Raw genomic sequence first — 6,000 nt, 5'->3', positions numbered from 1 at the left:
ACCAGGACCAGCCAAAAGGAGAGATGTCCAGGGAGGAGTCTGCGAGGGTCCCAAAAGCAAAGCTTCACCTCATCCTCTGGCAGCTCAGTGTGTGATGGTTGCCCCGAGTATGTTAACCAGGGAAGCTCACCTGAGCTTTGCTGTCCAGAGTCTTGCTTTTATCAGGCTTTCATTACATAGGCTGCTTGACAGAGTCCCTGGCTATGATGTTGAATTCTACCCCCATCCCCCTCTCCCTGAAGGGCAAGCTTAAACCCCCAACCCGCTTACAACCGGGCCCCACTGATACTTTCAAAGTGTTACCATTCGGCTGGCTGTGAATGGCTGCAAAATGTATTTTAATTAGCCTTTCCCTAATTATAGTGAGATTTATTTTTTTTTCTTTTTGGGGCTGCACCCGCGGCATATGGAGGTTCCCAGACTAGGGGTCAAATCAGCTACAGCTGCCGGCCTACACCATAGCTACAGCAATGCCGGATCCGAGCCGCATCTGAGACCTACATGGCAGCTCATGGCAACATCGGATCCTTAACCCACTGAGTAAGGCCAGGGATCAAACCCATAACCTCATAGTTCCTAGTTGGATTCATTTCTGCTTTGCCACAATGGGGACTCTGAATTTTTTTTTAATTTTTAAAATTGTTTTAAAATTTGAATAAAATGGACATGTAACATTGTGCAAGCTTAGGGTATACTGTTTCTTTGGTGCATTTATATATTGTAATTCCCAGTGCAGTGATATTTATCACATTACATAATTATAGTTAAGGCAAATTATTGTCTGTATTCATCATACTTTGCATCAGATCTCAGTGGTTTATTTACTACTCATTACAAGTGTGTATCCTTAACCACCATCAGTCTTACTACACACATCCATCCATGCCCTGGTACCACCATTTTACTCTGCTTTTTACAGGTTCGACTTTTTTGGACTCCACATATCAGTGATATCAGGCAGTGCTTGTCTTCCTCTGTGTGACTTACCTCCCTCAGCAGAATGTGCTCATGGTCCACCCATGTTGCAGATGGCAGGGTGTCTTCCATTGTGTTTACACAACATCTTTGTATCCATTCACCCATTGATGAGCATTTGAGTTGTCTTCACATCTTGGCTGTTGTGAGTAATGCTGCCATATACATAGCAGTGCAGGCATGCATGTTGTTGAAATTCTGTTTTCAACTCCTTTGGGTGCATACCAAGGAGTGGGATTGCTGGATCATATGGTAAATCTACTTTTACTTTTTGAGGAACCTCCATATTCTTTTTCATAGAGTTTGGGCCAATTTATATTCCCACCAATGATGTGTGAGGGGATTGAATTTTTTCCACATGTTTATTGATAGTTTAGATTTCTTCATCTCAATCATCTGATAAAACTTCACCCATTTATCCAATAGGTGGTTTATTTTCACAGGCATTGTATATTATGGACATTCATCCTTTGATTATTGATTATATGCAATGTAGATACACTGCCCTAATTTGCACTTTTGGAATGTTTTTTTGTGGGAAAAGAAGTTAAAATTTTTGATCAGTTGATTTAGCAGCATTTTCTTTTATGGTTTTGCTTTGTGTTTTAAGAAATCCATCTTTCCCCAGAGATCATAAAGATATTTTCTTATGTTTGCTTTTAAAAGAGTTATTTTTTTCGCCTCCTTTATTTTGTCTTCAATTTTACTTTTCTATAAAGAAACTCCGTTGTCTCAGAATCAATTAATGAACACTCTGTCCTTTTTCTGTGGTTCATGATGTGACCTCCACTGTGTGGCACATGCCTACATAAGATGGACTTGCTTCTAACCTTTGTTATATCCCATTCACTTTGTTTGCCTGTTGTAATGACTCAAGCTTTATACGTTAGCTATCTCTCAAGGCAGAGTCTTACCTTACTCAAATGGAAGAAAATGATCATGGCTCTTTTTTCTTTTTCGTTTTTGGCTGCCCCTTGGCATATGGAGTTCCCAGGCTAGGGGTCAGATCTGAGCCACAACTGCGACCTATCCCCCATGTGTGGGGTGGGGATAGAGCCTGAGACCTGGTGCTGCAGAGACACTGCTGATCCCCTTGTGCCGCAGTAGGAACTCCTGATCATGGCTCTTCTTGATCCTTTTTCTCCCCCTCCACATGATTTTTTTTTTTATCCAAATTGTCCAATTTCATGAGAAATCTATTGGGATTTTTAAAGGAATTGCGCTTGTTTTCGGATTACTTTGGGGATAATTGCCGGTGTTAAGGTGTTCTACTCTTCCCATCCATGAACGTGGTGCTCTCTTCATCAGTTTGAATTTTCTCTTTTGTGTATATTTGTTATTCTTAGGTACTTCTAGCTTTTGTTGCTATCGTAAATAATATATTTGTAAATTACTTCTTATAATAGTTTTTTCTGTTATGTAGGAATGCTATTGATTTTTTATATTTATCATGTATCCAGCAGCCTTGCTGAACTCTCACTAGTACAGTAATCTCCGAAGAAATTTTCAGTACAATTAATGCAAATATTATCGCTTTATTTCCTTTCCCAGTCTTGTATTTTTTTTGCATCTTATTGTGATAGCTAGGACCTTTAGTACAATATTGAATAGCATAGTGGGTTTGGTCTTTACTGGAAAGAGAAGGCTTCTGATACTTCACCACTGAATATGGTGTTTGCTGTAGGTTTTTGAAAAATATTCTTTATTGGGTTACAAAAATACCTTTATATTTGTAGTTTGCTAAGAGTTTTCGCTATGAATGGATATTGAATTTTTTAAAACAAAATCATTTCTTGTGTCTGGTGAGATACGATTCTTTAATTTATTCAGATGAATAATATTGATTGATTATCTAATGTTAAGCCACCCTTGTGTTCCTGGGATAAACCCTAATGGCTCATGGTTTATATTATTTTTATACATTGCTGGATATGGTTTGCTGATATTGAGTATTTTATATCTAAATTCGTGAATAATATTGGCCTCAAATTTCCCTTTCTCATACTTTCCTTAAAGTATATGCTGTGTAAACAGGATGATTTTTAGAAGGGCTAGAGTCATTAGTGTTAGAAGGGAATTTAAAGATCATCCCCTGTGATCTTGTCACCTTATAGTAGGAAAAACCGGAGCCCAGAGAAAGGAAATAGTCTTTCTAAAATCAAAGAGTTAGAGGCGTTCCCGTTCTGCCTCAGCAGAAACAAATTCGACTAGTATCCATGAGGATGCAGGTTCGATCCCTGGCCTTGCTCAGTGGGTTAAGGATCCGGCATTGCCGTGAGCTGTGGTGTAGGTTGCAGGTGTGGCTTGGATCTGGCATTGCTATGGTTGTGGCGTAGACTGACAGCTGTAGCTCCTGATTCAACCCCTGGCCTGGGAACCTCCATATGCTGCGGATGCAGCCTTAAAAAGACAAAAAAATAAATAAAATCACAGAGCTAGAAACAGAATTAGGACTAAAGTGCTTGGCGGAGAAACTTCTGAGTTTCCAGTTGCTTTCCCATTCATGACCTTATTTATCTTCACACCAGCCTTGCAGGGAGGGCATTGATAATTGTCCCCCATTTATGGATGAAATCACATCATGAATTAGGGGATCCAGCAGACTGGGATTAGAAGCCAGGCCTTTGACTCCTAGACCAGAGCCACCTCCCAGGGTCCCTTTGTGTTGTGCCCAGCCCCCCTGACAGAGCTACTTGTTAGGCTGAAAGGAAGGGGACCCTGAGTCATGCATCCAAAGTTATTACTTTATAAGAGTCCAGCAATATCTTCACAGGCATGTCAGACAGGTGTCCCATCTGCAGGTAAACCTCAGGGGGCAGGTATGAGGGCTCCATGGTCCCTAAGGGTCACCTTGGTGGAGGGACACCTTCCAGGCCAGGATAAGTCCAAGATCTCTAAGAATATCTCCTAAAATGGAAATGGGTCCAGGGCTCCTACATGGAATCTTTGTCTCAGGTTCAGAGCACAGGGTCCCTAAGGTCCAGTCCTAAGGTCCCCACAGAGGCTCCAGCTTCCCTCTGTCCCCTCTCCCACCCTCTGACCACCGCAGCCCCTCCCCCACACATCTCAGCAATCTGCTTCCTGCACCAGCGCCCTTGTTTTGCTTGTGCTATTTGTGTCTGCTTCTAACAGCTGGCCCCAGCCTGGCAGCCCCTCGTTCCAAGGATCATCCAATTATCCCATTAGCCCAGCATGTCCTTCCTTCCTCCAGGGCTATCAGCTCCCATCCCCCATCTCCCTGGCTCCCTCTGAGGGCTGGTCCATGGCCTCCCTTGCTCCTTCCCTTGACAGACCTAGGGCTGGGTCAGTCCCCAGCCACTGAGGCTCAGGCAGCATCCGAGCTGGAAGAGACGTTTGCATTGTCCCTCTGCTTCATCATTTTGCAGGGAAGGAGACTTGCCACCATACCCAGAGTCACATGACCCGTTCAGAACAGAAAAGAGCTAAAACCCCCCACCTCTGAACCACAGGGCCATGGCCTCTCCCAGATGCCTGGTCAGCATGCATCACCAAGCGCTCACCATGTTCAGCCCTGCGACAAGGAGGTGCCCTGCCCGCCCGGCTCTCTGGGGACACGGTCCAGATTAGAACTTACGGTCTAGCTAGGGAGATAGAACACACACTGGTAAAAGTGGCACATCATCTGGGAGCTCAGTCATATCTTAACAGGAGAGATGTTACCCACAGCAGGTGCACAGGACAGGCGCTGAGTGTTAAAGGAAACCAGGAGAGGGAGAAGGGGCTTCCAGCAGAGGGCTCAGGAGGGCCTCCTGGAGGAGGCAGCTCTTCAGATGAAGAGAGGAGTGATTCAGAGTGTCAGCATTCCAGGCCTCCCTAAAAGGGTGAGTCAGGGAATGGGTTAGGATTGGGGGAGCTGTTGAGCTTGGCTCAGCTGGGGCAGGTGGGAAGGTGGGTGGGGGCAGGGCTGGAAACTGTGGCCTCATGGCCATTCCAGAGGGAGGTGTGATGGGTTACACAGCCAGGAGGTGGCGTGGAAAGGGTAACCTGCCTACAGGGGCTGAGTCAGTGAGGACAGAGAGATGCAGACAGGTGAGATTGGAGCTTGTTCAGGTGGGTGAGAGATGAGGCGGCCTCAGCTGATACCACGGTTTTGGGGGGCCCAGGGATAGGATGGATGGAACAGACTCAGAAGACATCTGGAAAGATTAGGTTGAATTCGGGAAGCTAGGGGTGGCAGCAGGAAGTGTAGTGTAGGGAGGAGGTGGGCGAGGACCTGTCTGCGCTGTGCCCTTGGTTGCTCACTGAGCAGAGCACTTGGTGAATTGGCGACATTGGCTTAACTTGTGCTGCGTGAATGTCCCAGCTCCTCCAGCTTCTCCAGATGTCCCCCTGCTGACCTGATAAATCACACGCTTTCCCCCTCACCCCCTCTCTAGACCAGTGCCCTTCAGCTGGACAGCGCTGCCGTCGCTGCAGATGGTTCTGGTGGGTGTATCTGTCCATACAGGGCGCTGGGCCCTTTTGACCCCTTTCAGTTTACATCCAGTCACCGCCCTCATCTGTGTCTGTGTCCCTGATTCAGGTGATGGCTTTGGTTTTTTTATACTTGGTCGTTCCCTCTTCCCTACCAACCTGTCTTACCCCACTTCTGGCTTCCAGGACCCTGAGACCCTTCTGGGCAGGAAGGAAGAGCCATCCTCCTCTGGCGGTATGCCTGTGCTGTCCAGGGAGGCTCCTCAAGGCTCCGGATACCCAGGCCCCTTGCAGGCTGGCGAGGCTGTGTGCCCATGGCACGTCTCCTCTGGTTGCACCGTGGTGGCTCCTAATGTGAACTGTGGTTATTCCACCAGAGTTCTGTGAGCCCCAGAGCTCCTGTAGGTCCTGCCAAGCGCATTGGCCCTCAGGACAGCATGCAACAAGCTGCTTCCCTCTGTGCTCCGCCCACCTGCTCTGGTCCACCTGCATCTGCTGCAGCCTCCTTTCAGTCTCCTGTTTCCAGACCCTCCCTGTCTGGGGCACCTTCCTTCAGGCACTGTTACTCCTGCCAGGTGTTTCCGAGAGGCT

Source organism: Sus scrofa, chromosome 14, assembly GCF_000003025.6.
Source record: "Sus scrofa isolate TJ Tabasco breed Duroc chromosome 14, Sscrofa11.1, whole genome shotgun sequence".
Lineage (NCBI taxonomy): Eukaryota > Metazoa > Chordata > Mammalia > Artiodactyla > Suidae > Sus > Sus scrofa.
This window is presented reverse-complemented; position numbering follows the sequence as displayed.